This window comes from Pleurodeles waltl, chromosome 4_2 (genome assembly GCF_031143425.1).
Source record: "Pleurodeles waltl isolate 20211129_DDA chromosome 4_2, aPleWal1.hap1.20221129, whole genome shotgun sequence".
Lineage (NCBI taxonomy): Eukaryota > Metazoa > Chordata > Amphibia > Caudata > Salamandridae > Pleurodeles > Pleurodeles waltl.
In genome coordinates this window covers 855,988,137-856,005,762 of record NC_090443.1, presented here as the reverse complement: position 1 = coordinate 856,005,762, position 17,626 = coordinate 855,988,137, and positions in this window count along the sequence as shown.

Sequence of the window (17,626 nt, the reverse complement as noted above, 5' to 3'; positions counted from 1 at the left end):
ATAGAGGCCTTCTCTCAGAAGCACCAGCTACAACAATTGTGCTGAAGAACAAGTGTATGTGTATGAGTACAGTTTAAATATACAAACTGCTCCTAACATGGCTGCAAGACGCACTCTATATACTGCAAGGCTTGTATGAGGAAAATTTAAAAATCCGCTGCCATCACTGTCATTGCACCATGATATCAAGAACTTATACAATGTTGGAAACATTTGGGAGTCACAAGAGAGTATTTGCACTCAACCATATGAAGAAATCTAAGGTCTAATCACGAGAAGGAGTACAGCACGTGGCAGAAGGAGAGAGCACATTTGGAGGTGCAGCAGGACATACAATTGCTGAGTGTGGCTGAGGAGAGGTTGCAGAGGAAGCAGTAGTAAACCAATCCACATTTGAGATTCATCACACTCTATTGCATTGAGTACAACATGCCTATCTGGTGTGGAAAGCTGATAAGTGGTTTGCAGAGGTGCAGATGGAGGAGCACTACCACAAGTTCAACCAGTTAAACATTTATAGCAGCTGTTTGCCACAGCATGTTTTGAAGAAAAGTGAAAAAAACACAAAGAGCGCACAAAAACTGCCACAAAAAACATTTCCTCTGAGAACCAACCACTAAAATTAGAAAATAACTTGTCTCTGTTAATTCATAGGCCTTGTACACTTTCCAGTGGTGCGTGTGTTGTACGGAATGGCCTAAAGCTAGGCCCTGTGGCCAACCCACCATTGAACAAAGGCAAGGGACTGCAGCGCTGAAAGCATTTCTCAAGGAAGCTGGAAGTGGCTGCTTCTTGGCATCGGGCCTTCTTAGCTCTCTAGTCCTCTCTCTAGTCCTGACTAGACTTTTTACATGTTCCGCTGGTATGATATTATTTTAATTGGCCTATACTTAGAAACAGCAAGGAGGTAGTAATGAGAACTGTTTTTAAGGGGGGCAGTTTCAGTTTTTCCTCGATGTGTTTTCATTTTTCTCCATATTGCAGTATATTTTTCCTTTCTTCCTTTGTCTTGGTTAATTTAGTCCCCACCTTCTTATTGACTGGTGGCTCAAAAGTATTCTCTCAAGATCGCCTTACTGTATTGGAATGCCGTTCAAAGGCAGAGACAGAATGAACTCTCTACTAAGACACAGGACATTATTTTTTATTTTTAAAGAAACTGGCATAAATTGTCCTCCACCTTCTACAGGACACAATAAATAGTCCTTTAAGCTACATAAATCCAGCCTGTGGTGTTCAGAGTCAATTACAATTACATGGCCACAGTTCTATAATTTAAAGAAAACAATTATCATCTACTTTGGGTGAAATTTGGGTAAGGCAAATCCTTCTGTTATCTCCACAGATACCTAATTACTTGGTACTTGAACCTTTTATCAGTCATCCCAACCAGTATCCACAGTAGAGTTAATAGATGGCAATATAAGATCACCCTTCCCAAAGATCTCGTGGCAATTATTGTTTCTCAATCACAAACAGTGGAAAGGCACTCTAACATGCTCTTACAGATGTGCATCAAGCATTTCTGAATGTAATTTCTTATTTAATTACTCATATAATCAGCATCAACATTTCTTTGAAGATACAATTTCTGACATACCCAATTCATATGTGGTCCCTGACTCAACTTTAACAGCTTTTTAAATTTCTTTCTCCAATGCATTAACCATGCATTCCATCTCCTCTTACTTCTTGACTTGTTGACTAAAAATACCATAGATATACATACATACATACATACGTACATATATACATGCATAAACCAGATTGCTTTCACAACCCCTCCTGTACATAGCAGATTATTGTGAACAGCAGGGTTTGGGAATACAGTGCATCATTAAGAAAAATTAGAAATTTAATGACAGACTAATGTTAGAATTTGATCTAATGGTCTTGCTCCATCATGAATAAGCATTAAAGTTCTCAACTTATATTAGGCAACATACACAACAAAAAACAAAATTCACCCTGCCCACTATGCTCAAGTGAAACATTTGCAAATGTCACACTAAAAAGGTTTTTAAACAAAGAAATTAGTCTTTTGTTAAGCTTGAGGAAGTAAAAAATCCTTTCCAAGACTAGGGCCCTCATTATGACCTTGGCGGGCGGCTTCAGCTGCCCGCCAAGATCTGACCCCGCCGCGGTCATTAGGAGATCCCCGCTGGGCCAGCGGGCGGAAACCTGGTTTCCGCCCGCCGGCCCAGCGGGGATCTTGGCCGCAACATAGGAGCCGGCTCCAAATGGAGCCGGCGGTGTTGCGGCCGTGCGACGGGTGCAGTTGCACCCGTCGCGCTTTTTACTTTCTGCATAGCAGACAGTGAAAAGCCGCATGGGGCCCTGCCTGGGGGCCCCTGCACTGCCCATGCCAGTGGCATGGCCAGTGCAGGGGCCCCCAGGGGCCCCGCGACTCCCCGTACCACCAGCCTTTTCCTGGCGGTTTAAACCACCAGGAAAAGGCTGGCGGTAGGGGGACTCATAATCCCCTGGGCCGCGGTGCTAGCAGCGCTGCCCTGGCAGATTACTACCGCCGGGGCCATTGTGGAGGGAAACCACTGGCCCCGGCGGTGCGACCGCGGCGGAATGTCCAGGGAACCACCGCCAGCCTGTTGGCGGTGCTTCCGTCATTTCAGCCCTGGCGGTCCTGTACCGCCAGGGTTGAAATGACCCCCTAGATATTAAAATCTGTCTTTTAGATTTGTTTTTTTTTATAGCAAAGGATCTTGAGTTTTCAAATTAAGAGAATAGTTTATAAGGCAAACTACCAGGTGTTGCATTTTATTAATTAAAATAGTTTTTAAATAAATGTTCTTTATGTTTTATTTAATGCTTTTATTATTTTTTAATCCCACATTCTATGTAGATGTTCTGAATGATTCTGAAATAGAAAAACCAGGGGCAGCAGCTGCTACCCTCTAATTGAAATAAATGAAAGTAAAGGTTTCCATGCTTTAGAAAGTATTTTTATTAGTGTCTTGATGAACCTTTTATAGTTACTTACATAACTAAACAAAATATAGTTTTGCCTATGTGATGTTTATATTTTCCTTGTGTGCCTACTTAATTACACATCTTAGCAAATGTACTCACACAGCGTGACATTAGACTTATGTTCCACGTGTTTACTCTGTAGAGATCTAGGGCCTCATTACGAGTTTGACAGAGGGGATTATTCTAACACAAACGTGATGGATGTCCGTCAGCCGTATTACAAGTTCGATAGAATATAATGGGTCTTGTAAAATGGTGGACGCGATATCTGTCACATTTGTGATGGAGTAATCCCCTCCACCAAACTCGTAATAAGGCTTATAATGATAAAAATTATACAAATACCTAAAACCACAAATAAACAAAATTAAATCAAAAACAAGAAACGAACCCACAGTGACTGCTTGTAAGATGCATCCTCTGTAAAGGAAGCAGTGAAAAGGGTGATAATGTGGAGAGTTAGAGCTTGAGTTTGAAGGCAGCGTTTGTAGAAATAACAGATACAGTATCACAACAAGGTTTGAGAGCTGAAGAGACATTACTTTTTGTATGAGAGTGATAAGGAGCTGAGTATGAAATAAGCTCAATGTTCCTAAATGTGTAGTAAAGCATCCATACTTCCAGAGAGACTCATAGAATCTACCTAGACAAATGTTGAATTAACTCATACTCACAGGGTATTCGAAGAAAAAGTGATTTCTGAGGTGTAACTGCTCCTAGTATCAAATATCATTATAGTACTCCTAGTATCAAAAACATGGCTAATGACCAAAGAGCGAGATGTGTTGCACTGGAGCTTGGGGCCACATGAATCCTGTGTAAGGAGTTACAAGTAAAATTCAAAGTAAGTATTTTTCCAAACTAGACAAGTGAGACTTGGCACTAAGATGATTTCAAGGACTACAGTACGATAAAATAAAATCTCAATTACAAACTACAGATGGAACTAAGTTTTTATAAAGGAAGTGATATAAAGTAGGTTTGGTGGCACCAAGAGAAGCATTGATCTGAGTGAATTACATGTGACTTTTTAGAATGAACTCCCTCCTGGCTAATAATACTGGCCATGGGTCTCTTCATGTAAGATTTTTTGATTGGTACCCTTTCCTATTACTTCTATCCTAAGCATATTGTTGTGATATTGTGATAGCTGAAGACCTACTCAGAGAGATCAGAGAGATCTTATAAATCTCTCTAAGAAATTTCAAATTGAATAAACATATAATTTAACTTGTTTGATGGTGGATGCTAGAGTACACTCTTTGAAGCTATTGATATAGCAATGAAATCTCAGCAAAAATGTAAATAGATACTGATCAACAAGGTTAAACTAGGAAAAAGTAGCAAAAAAGGCGGTTGCAAGTATGTATATCTCAATGAAAGAACATTGTTTAGACAGAATACTGTAGAGATGGAACAGGAAAAAGCTAAAAAAAGGAAACCGTTTTGGGAGCCTAAAAGCTTGTATAGACAGGCTGATAAAAAAAAGAAAACTTTTGGAAAGAAGATCAGTGATAGTGGGCAGGGTCATAGTTAGGTAAGATAGGAAAGTTAAGGGAGTCGATACTATGAATATATGTATGTGGTATACAAAGAAAGTGGAACACAAGGAAAGTAGACAGAGAAAGCAGATTTGAGGACGATATGCATATGAAGGTTAAAGAGAATCTGAATTGGAGGTTAGAGAGTGCTATAACATGCAGAAGTAGGGAGGAGCAATAGTGAAAATGAGGGAAAATGCATTTGTAAACCATTCTTTATGTCCTAGATCCAGTAACATATAAGAAAACACAACAAGAGAACTTTATGCATTAACAGTCTTATGTACTAAAAACTGGTCACATAAATCTGATTGCAATGTGTGACTGGTATTTTTTCTACCTGTAAACATTTTTATGAACCTGACCTATATGTCAATTTGTAAAATTCATATTCGGAGTGGATCACAAATGAGGTAGGGCACAATCTGAGCCGCATTCCACTTGGCTTCTAGGGAAGCAACGATAACATGGAATATCAGTCAATATTATGAATTCAAAAGAATATTTTTAATATATAGAGACCCCTCAATAAATAAAGTTTCACAAAAAAACGACTAAAGTGGAGGGAAAAAGTGCTCTGGCAAAGGAGTGATACATGTGACTTGAGGGTGTAAAATTTGTGTCACAATTAAACCAGCAGAAATACAGCCCATGAAATGTACAGTAAAGTAACAGAAATAGAGTTTTTATATGTTGGCGACATTATTTCTATCCTTTAGAATTTTAGGATAATCATCAGGAGAAGCTCAATGTATGCCTGAGTGATAGTAAATGTTTCACAGATGTACTTTTGCACTGGAAGTGAATGTGCTCTCTAACGACTCTTGCTTAAGTTGTGCAAAGCCAAAAGCTTTTGCCCCTGCAAACACCCCGGTTGAAAGCAGAACTGCTCCTCTCCTGAGTTCTTAAGGGACCTGACCTCTTGTGAGCCTGTAGTTTATTATTCCAACTAGGTGTATAGAAAACCATACATCTACTAGACCACCTTAAAATACCTCAAAAATAGTTTACTTCAAAGTGATTTGGAGTCCACTGAGCCCCATGGCACCTAGAGTTTCCCTTGATTTTTTAAATATATTGTATAAATGAGTGGCCATCTTAGGCATGGTGGCCTGCTAGAGACAGCAGATCACTGTGTCTGCAATCATCCTTTAATAAACTTTTTTTTAAATGTAGTTTCTTTTTCTTGAAAGAAATGTTGCTGTGTGTAAAAATAAAAGTTTAGTTTTTCTAAAGTTTGTTTTAGAGTTGGCAGTGGTCCCTTGGCCTACTGCCTACTCCCTAAAACAATATAGTTGTTCCATTCTTAAGGTGAAAGGACCTTTAAAGGGACTCCTTTATATTTGTGAATGACTTATCGTGACAATTCGAGAGTCTGTGCTTTTTCAAAGTTTTGCAACTGGATTTCGGTTGAAATTATTGATTCATCTCATAACGATTCGCTTCTCAGAAGGGATGCTACTTAGAAGGGACTTTAAATTAGCAATTCAGTTTAGAGTTGCAACCACTTTTACAAGTCAAGTAAAAATTTACTGACTCCTAAAATGTATTTAGAGCAGGGAAAAAAGTTTTTTTCTATCGCAAAGAACAATTCTCACTGCTTGTAACAGTAAAAACAATTAGTACACCCAGTCCAATGTTCACACTCCTTGTCATGTTGTATGTATGCTAAAAGGATACTTTAATTTTGTTTCAAACATGTTAAATTGCTAGGCATGCTATACATGTATGCTATATTTGTTCCTGCGAAATGAACAATAATCCCTGGGTCATTTGAAAGTCTCTTTATTGAGCTGATCATCCCTAGTATCAGCCACGCCCTTAGCAAGACCAGAGTAATCAATCACATGTGAAAAGAGCGTGCAACAACCATTCTCTGAGGTAGTAAAGCAGCTTCTCCTTAATACAATGTAATACACCCATTAGCTACGAGATAAATATCTTGATGTTGTACATTCCTCCATTCAGATGCGCATTTAGACATTTGAAGTGCGGTATGTCTCTGTGCTCTTCGATATCCATTTTATTTCTAAATAGATATATACGATTTGTCCCAGCACTAATTTTGTACGCACACTTAGGCAAATGACAAACGGTCCTTCCATTTTGAATGTGGACTTTTGTGAGCAAGAGCTTGTCTCTGTAATTAGCGAGAAACTCAGAAGGCTTGGTGATTATTTACACTCTGTTGAAACTAAACCCAAATAAAAAATAGCATTGCCAATCACACATTTGGCTTCCGACTGTCCGCTTTGGTCTCTCTCAATGGGCTCTTTTACAAATAGATTTCTTTAGGTTTGGAACCTAGGTTTGGAATCCTTGATTCTATTTTCTTTTTGGCATCACGGGTTAGAGCATTTACCTGCTGGTGCTTTTACCATTTGGCTAGCATGAAGCTATTCTTCACATGTTCCCTTGGCAGGTTGCAATGGCTAATGCCTTTTGTCATCATAGTTTGACTACTGCATCAGCATATGATTTGGTGTTATAAGAGAGAGAGATAAAACTTCAGCAGGCTTAGATAGGGGGCGTAGCTTGCTTAGTAAGATTTGGGGGGGGGTAGGTGAGCTTCAGATTTCCCAACAATCATGCTGGTATATAATGTTAAAATACATGATACGAGAAGCAGTGTGCACAAGAGGGGATTGAGTGTCAATCAATCAATCAATCAATAATTTATAAAGCGCGCTATGTACCCGTTAGGGTTTCGAGGCGTTGGGGGGGGGGGGTGCTGCTGCTATCGTTCGAAGAGCCATGTCTTGAGGAGTCTCCTGAAGGTGAGGAGGTCCTGGGTCTGGCGTAGTGAGGTTGGGAGTGCGTTCCAGGTCTTGGCGGCGAGGTAGGAGAAGGATCTGCCGCCAGAGGTCTTGCGCTGGATTCGGGGGACGATGGCGAGGGCAAGGTTGGCAGAGCGTAGTTGACGTGAGGGAACGTAGAAGTTGAGTCTGGTGTTCAGGTAGGTGGGTCCGGTGTCGTGTAGAGCCTTGTGTGCGTGGGTGAGGAGTTTAAAGGTGATTCTCTTGTCCACGGGGAGCCAGTGGAGGTCCCTCAGGTGAGGGGAGATGTGACATCGGCGGGGTAGTTTGACTCTTGCTCTAGGCAAGACTTCTGGTTTAAGGATGACAGTACTTATGTTTGTAGGCGACTATGCCAGTCCTACAACAAGTCACAACTGTCGCCCCAATCCTCCCGGCTCACGAGCAGTACTTCACCAAAAACCTAAACAGTAAAAGTTGATGTGTGGCAGCCTTTACACATGGACCCAAGAGTGTGACATCTCAGGGTGTGTTGTTGTTAAACGGAGATTACCCCTTTCTCACATAAACACCATGTCTCAATCAAACACAGGCAATGAAGAAGATGCAGTAAAGTTTCAATAGGTTTTATTTAGCCAAACTGCAATCTGCGATAAGTTGTATGGGCTGCAATGATTAGGATAATGAACAGTACAAGAAACAGAATGGTAAAGACAAGAGTCATTGATAGAAAGACCCCCACCATCTTGCAATGACATGAAGTGATATGAGATATGATATATGTCCTAATACCCAAATAATGTGAACCTAATCTTTAACCTAAAAGAGAGCTAGGTGTGTTAAACCTAATCTGCCAATGCCATGTCCATGAGAAGAGCCCCCAACCCTGGTTACCTTGGAATGAGGTCTCTATCTCAGACTCTGTAGGGACACGAAGCATGGGTCAGCGTCAAGGCGGCGTGCAACATCAATAGCAGCGATGGCATCTGGTAGGAATCCCTCTGACTATCTGTTTAAGTGGGGAGTATTTATACAGATCTGCTTGGACCCCTGGCATAAGTCTGTTCCCAAACAATAGATAACAAGACATGCTTGGGACGGTAATATATAATATATATATATATATATATGTATATATATATATATATATATATATATATACAACTCCCTCGATAGCGTGAAAAGGGAAAGTACCTAATGTGAACACCTACAGTTTGTTTATCTTTGTCGCTTGATATTGACGCCTTAGAGCGGTGGCACTGAGAATGCAAAACTAAAACATGGGCCTAACTAAAAACAAGGCAGCCATTTAAAAAGATTTAATTAAATAAATGCGCTAAACAGAGCAAGCTTAGTAGGGTAAAAGTCACCTTGTGACGGGGGCAAGAGTCTGGAAGCCAAAGGCTAAGCTAACTCCTGTATCCCATTAAAATAAACTAGGATTCACTACAGAGAGGCAGTGGAAAGGGAGTGGATTGTGAATTGGTAGGGGTACTAAGTGAGAAAAAGCACATTATTTTGTGAAATAATCAACATTTTGGTAGTCATCCCAAACTGAGAGAGGGAAAGTGTGTATACATGTGTTTTTGTCTGTGTGGGTGAAAGCTGACAGACACCTCACCATGACTGACATAAAGCACTAGTACTCAACTATTTATCACAAAGTACATTTATTAGAGTGGTGTAACATCCCAAGCGCACCCCTCCAAAGCCCCGTAGCTACGCCCCTAGGCTCAGAATCTGTGATCTTGTGTTTTGATGAATCGCTCATGTCTTCAGCCTTCTATTCCACAAATTAGCTTCCAGTGCAGCCATACATTCATTTGATGTCATTATGCATAATGTATGAGAAACTCTATGGCCAGGTACTGATGTAAAGAAAAGGAAGTTATTGATATATATCAGGCAGATTTCTGGCTAGGCTTGTATTGTTTGGCAGACAGTTCCTGCAAAAATGTGTTGGTGTAATAAAGTGTATATGCTTTAAATGTAACTGATATTTAGATAATGACTGTTTCTAACCCCTTGCAGGCCACAGGCGTAATGGTTACATGCGTGGCTGCGCCTCTCAGGCGCCACGGACGCAACCATTATGCCCGATTACCGGCCCTTGGGGGAAGCGCTAGTGCTCCCACCAAGGTCCGGCCCCTACCCCCCCAGGTGAGGGCTGGAAGGGGAATCGCTTCCCCTTCTACCTTGCCCCCCCAGTGACGTTGCATGCTGACCTCATCAAAGGTCACCTCCCATCGCGCTGATGTGGAAGAGAAATGCAAAAGCATTTCTCTTCCACTCGGAAGGAGGGGGCCAGCAGAGGCATGAAAGGAAAGGAAAGGCCTTTCCTTTCATGTCTTTGCAAGCATTTCTGCTGCCCAATCGCGATGCGATCGGGCAGCAGAAATGCCCACTAGACACCATGGATTTATTTTTTGTTTGAAATGGACATGATGGGAGTGGCACCTTGGGCAAGGGCCGCTCCCCAGGGTGCCAAATAACTTTTAGGCCATTTCAGCCCCCTTCGGGCAGATCGGCCTAATAAAATTAGGTCAATCTGTCCCCGGGGGGGGGGCAGAAAACCCCTAAACACCAGGGATACATTTTTTTCCTTTATGTGTAGGGGGTGACCCCTTCGGCAAGGGTCACTCCCTGGGGGCCAAATTGTTTTTAGGCCATTTCTGCCCCCCTTGGGGGCAGATCAGTCTATTTTTGTTTGGCCAATCTGCCCCCAAGGGGAGCAGAAACCAGTAGACACCAGGGATTGGTGTGTGTGTGTTTTATTTGGGGGGCTGCCCCTTGGGCAAGGGTCGCTCCGCATGGGGGCACATTGCTGTTGGCCATATCTGCCCCCTTGGGGACAGATTGGCTTATTTTTGGAAGGCCCATCTACCCCCAAGTGGGGAAGTAAGCCCACCAGAGACCAGGGAAGATTCTGTTTTCAAAATAAGAGGGTGCGGGTATGGCCATAGCCCCACCCCAAATAAATGGGACCAAAGTTGTTCTGCCCACTAGTGGCCAGATGGGGCAATTACCCCCGATCCACACCATGAGGGGGGGGGCAAAAAGTCTACTAGATGGCATGGAATAAAAAAAAAAATTGTTGGGTTTTGGCTACCAACCAGTATGGGCCTGGTTATGCCCCCCACCCCAACTGAAGGGAGTAACAGTCTTTCAGCTCTGCCCCCGCACATTAAAACATCACAGCAAGCAAGAAGACAGTTGATTATTTGGGTTTTGGTTTTACATTTGGGCCATAAGAGCTTGGTAACTCTCAAAACCGTCCCACTTGGAATGGTGAGGGCTGCACTTTTTTGACTTTGGGACGCTGCCATGTAGAATAATCCACAAGACCCAGACACATCTGAAAGCTGAACATCTGGTTGATTCCAGGATGGTGTGCTTCACATGCACCCCGACCATTTTCTTACCCACATTGCCCTGAAAACCTCCAACTTTTCTGGAAATCGCACATTTTTCCCACAATTTTGAATGGAACCTTCCGGAATCTGCAGGAATCCACAAAATTCCTACCACCCAACATTGTCTCCTCTATACCAATAAAAATTCTGCTGCACTTGTCAGCCTAAAAATGTTTTTTCTGAAATTGCCCTTTTGGACCCACTTTGGTTCCCCCTCAATTTCGACATGTTTTTGGCTCTTCACTATCACAGGCACTTGGCCTACCTACACAAGTGAGGTATAATTTTTACCAGGAGTCCGAGGGGAACGTTGGGTGGTAGGAAATTTGTCCCGGTGCGGTGATCCCACACAGAAATGTGGTAAAAAAGTGATTGGTTTAGCTAAATTTGAGGTTTGCTGAGGATTCTTGGTAAGAAATCATTGGGGGATCCACGCAAGTCACACCTCCCTGGACTCCCTCGGGTGTCTAGTTTTCAGAAATGTCTGGGTTTGGTAGGTTTCCTTAGATGGCTGCTGAGCCAAGGACCAAAAACGAAGGTGCCCCCCCCCAAAAAAAACAGGTAGTCTTGCATTTGATAATTTTGATGTGTCCAGATAGTGTTTCTTTTGCGAGCACTATGCTTACCCACACAAGCGAGGTACAATTTTTTATCAGGAGACTTGGGGGAATGCTGGGTGGAAGGAAATGTGTGGCTCCTCTCAGATTCCAGAACTTTCTGTCACCGAAATGAAAGGAAAAAGGTTTTTTTTGGATAACTCTAGAGGTTTGCAAAGGATTCTGGGTAACAGAACCTGGCGAGAGCCCCACAAGTCACCCCATCTTAGATTCCCCTAGGTGTCTAGTTTTCAAAAATGTGCAGGTTTGCTAGGTTTCCCTATGTGCCAGCTGAGCTAGAGGCCAAAATCCACAGCTAGGCACTTTGCAAAAAACAGCTCTGTTTTCTTTGGTAAAATGTGATGTGCTCACGTTGTCTATTGGGACATTTCCTGTCGTGGGCGCTAGGCCTACCCACACAAGTGAGGTACCATTTTTATCGGGAGACTTGGGAAAACGCTGGGTGGAAGGACATTTGTGGCTCCTCTCAAATTCCAGAACTTTCTGTCACTGAAATGTGAGGAAAAAGTGTTTTTTTGTTACATTTTGAGGTTTGCAAAGTATTCTGGGTAAAAGAACCTGGTCAGAGCCGCTCAAGTCACCCCATCGTGGATTCCCCTAGGTGTCTAGTTTTCACAAATATGCAGGTTTGGTAGGTTTCCCATTGTGCCGGCTGACCTAGAGGCCAAAATCTACAGCTAGGCACTTTGCAAAAAAACACGTCAGATTTCAATATACAAATGTGATGTGCCATGTTGTGTTTCCTGTCGCGAGCATTAGGCCTACCCACACAAGTGAGGTAACATTTTTATCGGGAGACTTGGGAGAACACAGAATAATAAAACAAGTGTTATTGCCCCTTGTCTTTCTCTTCATTTTTCCCTTCCAAATGTAAGACAGTGTGAACAAAAGACGTCTATTTGAGAAATGCCCTGTAATTCACATGCTACTATGGGCACCCCGGAATTCAGAGATGTGCAAATAACCACTGCTTCTCATCACCTTATCTTGTACCCATTTTGGAAATACAAAGATATATTTTTTTTTTTTTAAATCTGTTTATTAATCTTAATGAAAAGCGTAAGTACCATTCTCCATTAATTCTGATATACTGTTTACACGCATATATAAACTTATATAGTGCAGTTAGTATATTATTGTACTGCGGAATAACATATAACAATAAACTGTTAAACTACGTCACATTAATGTCCTTGGTGTGGTTTACAGGATGCGTGGGGTGGGTTGATCTGCCCATGTCTTGGGTAGGGAGGTGGTGCATTGTGTGTGTCAACAGATCAGTGGAGGCTTAGTGTCCAACTTTATACAACTGCGGTTCAGTCGGAAAAACTGGGCTGGGTAACATTCTGGAGATGGTACTTTCGTGGTAGTGGGCATTTCCTCTGCAAAGGGAGCATAACATAAATAGTGACCGTGCATCCAGCGTGTGTGGGCCCTGAGTAGTGTGCAGTGATTGTACTACCTGAGCTATCTACGGTGATGTGTGGGTAGACGTTTGGCAAGAAGGCATAACAGGCTCTGTGTCATGTGGTTTACTTGGGACTCATGGTGGGTATGTGTCGCTCTTAGCCTCAATGTACACGACAAAGGTATCCCATATTTCAGTGCCTCCCTGGATCGGTCCCCTGTGTTGCAGCTGGCGTAGTGTCTGAGCCTCTGCATGTGAACATCTTAGCAGATCGTGCAGCCAAGTGGTGTATACCGGGGCATGTGGAGCTTTCCAGTGCGTAGCTATCAGGTGTTTGAACACCACAAAGGCTAGGTCAATACATTTATGAAGCTGTTTGTCACCTTTGCCACGTCAACGTATTCCCAGCAGGCAAGATTCTGGTGTTGATTTCAGGGTATGCCCAGTAATGTCAGCTATGGTGTCGGTGATGCGTTGCCAGGTCGTGTTCACAGGGGGGCAGCTCCACACCATATGATAAAAATCCGCTGCTGGGGTTGCACACCTAGGGCATACTGGGACTGAATTTGGGTATCTCCTTTTTATGCGGGACGGCGATAAGTAGGAATGGTGTATGTAATTAAAGTGAGTGGAGCACAGTCTTGAATTGTGAAATACATTTTTGGCCATTGAGTATGCAGCTGACCAGGCACTCTGGGGCAATGGTGAAGGGAGAGCCACATCCCAACGGGCCTCAGCATGTGGCAATTCAGGGCAAGCTCCGGCTAGGAGCAACTTATATAGTCTTGATATAATGCCTTTTGTATTACCCGTTGTGAGAATCATGGAGAGTAGCTGCGATTCCTGTGGCTCAGTGTTACCGTGCTCCAATATATTGTCGAGCAGGAGTTTGATTGCACAATATGCTAAGAAAGCCCCTGCGTGGGTCCCTTCTGAATCCATAAGTTCCCTAAAAGATCTTAATGTAGAGCCCGAGTAATATTCGCCTACGCTTGATAGCCCTATGCAGCGCATATCATGGTGCATTGTTAGCATTTGGGCCCCCGGTTGTTGCGCCAGCAGCAGCGAGGGAGAGTATGGCATCACGGAGCTTCTGCCTTGGACTTATCTATGCCAGCACGATCTGGCTACATCTAGTATGATAGGCCCTCTTTGTGGGCAATCGGGGCTGTCTAGCAGCCAAGTTAGAGTTGAAATCGGTGCTAGAGATTCCTTTATCGCTTTACGCTCCACTGAGGGGGTCTCGCTGAGCCATGTGGTCGGCCATTGTAGTTGGGCGGCAGCATAATATAATTCAAAATTTGGCATGCCAAACCCTCCTTTCCCCTGTGGGTATTGTGTTATCGATAGTGCAACTCTACGTCTGTCCCTACCCCAGACTAAGTCAGTCATTCGGGAGTGCAAGGATTGGAAGAACAGTCTTGGTAGGAATATCGGGAGTGCACCAAAATAATATAAGAATCTCAGAAGGATAAGCATTTTGGCAATGGCCACCCGTCCCATAGGGGATAGGGGATAGGGGAAGCGACCCCCAGAATGATAAGGAACTTCAGACAGAACTGAGGACTCTATCGATATTGCCGTCTTTGAGATCAGCCATAGAGTGATATATCTGTATACCTAAATACTTGAAAGTGGAGTGGCACCATGGCAATTGATAATCCTGTAGTGCCCCACGTAGTTCTGGTGCTATGGGGGAGAGAGGGTAGATGCATGATTTAGTCCAATTAATCTGTAGGCCGGAGATGGATGCGAAGGTGTCCAGTATGGACAGTACCCCAGCTATAGAGGTGGCATGATCACGTAGATATATCAGGGCGTCATCCACGTGTAAAGAGATGATATGGTATATGTTGAGTTCTGGGATGCCCCATAATTGGGTCTGGTTGCAAAGCTTGACCACTAATGGTTCCATGGCTATCATGAACAACAGAGGGGACAGTGGGCAATAAATATTGGGAATGAGTCAGAGATAACTTGTCCTGTTTTGACACGGGCAGTGGGTTTAGCATTTAGGGCCAGATGCAGGAAACGTTTAGCGAGTCGCAAACGGCAAAAATTGCTGTTTGCGACTCGCTAAACGCATTTCCCTATGCAGAAATGCATATTGCGAGTCGGGACCGACTCGCAATATGCATTTCAGAATCGCAAATAGGAAGGGGTGTTCCCTTCCTATTTGCGATTCGGAGTGGAATGCAATACCATTTGCGACTGCATATGCGGTCGCAAAGGGTATCGCAGTTACCATCCACTTCAAGTGGATGGTAACCCACTCGCAAATTGGAAGGGGTCCCCATGGGACCCCTTCCACTTTGTGAATGGACCCAAAATTATTTTTTCAGGGCAGGTAGTGGTCCAAGGGACCACTACCTGCCCTGAAAAAATACCGAAACTAAAGGTTTCGTTTTTTTTTTTAAGTGCAGCTCGTTTTCCTTTAAGGAAAACGGGCTACACTTAAAAAAAAAAAACTGCTTTATTGATAAAACAGTCACGAACATGGAGGTCTGCTGACAACAGCAGGCCTCCATGTTTGCGAGTGCCTAGACTCGCTATGGGGCCGCAATTTGCGACCCACCTCATCAATATTAATGAGGTGGGTCATTGCGACCCCATAGCGAGTCGCAGACGGTGTCTGAGACACCGTTCTGCATTGGAAATTGTGACTTGCAATTTGCGAGTCGCTCCGACTCGCAAATTGCAAGTCGCAATTTCCAAATTTGCTACATCTGGCCCATAGTGTTTTAATCCACCTAATGTATCCTGAACCGAATCCCAGTGCTTTAAGTGTACACATGAGGAAATCCCAACTCAGCGTATCAAACGCCTTTTCTATGTCCAGTTACAGAGCTACCGCTTCCCTGCAATTGCCATTGTGCATTACACGAAGCAATCTTCTAATATTTAAGAAGGTGCTTCTCCCAGGTATTAACCCCAATTAATCTCTATGGATCAAACTTGGCAGGAAGGGGAGAAGTCTATTTGCTCAGATCTTCCCCAAAAGCTTGCAGTCAGAATTGAGCAAGGAAAGGGGGCGATATGATTGAACATCAAGGGGGTGGCGGCCCGGTTTCGGGAGCACCACTATTAAAGCTTCGCACATTGAGGGCCTGATTTTAACCTTGGCGGACGGCGTAGGCCGTCCGCCAAGGTTCCGCCGCCAAATGACCGCACCGCGGTCACAAGACCGCGGCGGCCATTCTAACATTTCCTCTGGGCCGGCGGGCGCTCTCCAAAAGAGCACCCGCCGGCCCAGAGGAAATGCCCCTGCAACGAGGACGCCGGCTCAGAATTGAGCCGGTGTAGTTGCAGGGGTGCGACGGGTGCAGTTTGCACCCGTCGCGTATTTCAGTGTCTGCATGGCAGACACTGAAATACTTTGCGGGGCCCTCTTATGGGGGCCCCTGCAGTGCCCATGCCATGGGCATGGGCACTGCAGGGGCCCCCAGGGGCCCCGCGGCACCCCCTACCGCCATCCTGTTCCTGGCGGGAGACCCGCCAGGAACAGGATGGCGGTAGGGGGTGTCAGAATCCCCATGGCTGCGGAGCGCGCTCCGCAGCCATGGAGGATTCCCCCGAGCAGCGGAAAGTCGGCGGGAGACCGCCGACTTTCCGCTTCTGACCGCGGCTGAACCGCCGCGGTCAGAATGCTCGTGGGAGCACCGCCAGCCTGTTGGCGGTGCTCCCGTGGTCGGTGGCCCTGGCGGCCACCGGCCGCCAGGGTCAGAATGACCCCCTGAGTCTGGTAGTTGTACTCAATCATACGCTTCATTAAACACCTGAAGTAATGGCTGCAGAAGTTGAGCTGCTTGGGAATTTACATATTCTACTGGTAGCCCGTCTGAGCCAGGTGTTTTACTGCGTGCCATCTGTGAAAGCGCCAGACGGATTTCGTCCATATTGATTGGGCCATCCATTGTGTCTGCTTGCTCGATCTGCAGCCGGTTCTGGCGGATTGTCGATAAGAATTCATCCATTTGCTCTACTGAAGAGGGAGGAGGGGGTGAATATAAAGAGCGGTAGTATACATAAAAGGCATCATTAATTCCCACTTGGGTATTGATTATATTCCCTGAAAGCAGTCGGATCGCTACTATGGGTAAAGGCTGCGATGGTTGACGAACCAGCCACGCCAACAACCGTCCTGATTTATCTCCCTCTGCATATTGACGTGTCGTGTAGTGTCTGTAATCGTGTTTACACAAACTGGTGTCTGCCTCCCTGTGACTAGCCCTCAATAGTTTTAGCTCTTCCACTGACATCTCATCTCTGGACACCGCCACCTCCGCCTCGTGTAACATAGGTGGTCATTACAACCCTGGCGGACGGTGTTAAAGCGGCGGTAAGACCGCCAACAGGCCGGCAGTAAAAAAAATAGCAATTACGACCGTGGCGGAAACCGCCAACAAAGACAACCACTTTAACACTCCGACCGCCACAGCAGTACAAACAGACAGGCGGGAGACAATGTACCGCCCACACTATTATGACAGGCCAATCTGCCACCTTTTCCAGGGCAGATTCAACGGGGATAAAAACACGAGGACACCATTGAACCGGAACTCCAAATCCTACCTGCGATAGTCTTCCTGCTCCTCTACCAGGAGCACGAACGCCGGTGGTGAAGACCACGGTGAGTACTGCACCTACGACACAGGGGAGGGGGAGAGGCAAAAAACAGGGACACACACACGAAACACCCCCACCCTCACCCACTACAACACACACACTAATGCATATCAATACATCACAGTTACACCCCCCAAATCCCCCCGGAAGAATGCAAAGACCAAAGAAAATGAGTGTAACCATCGGAATATATTACAAACAAGTAGGCAGAAATATATATATATATATATATATACACCAGGTACAAAATATATACCAGGCATAGTAGTCCAGGTAC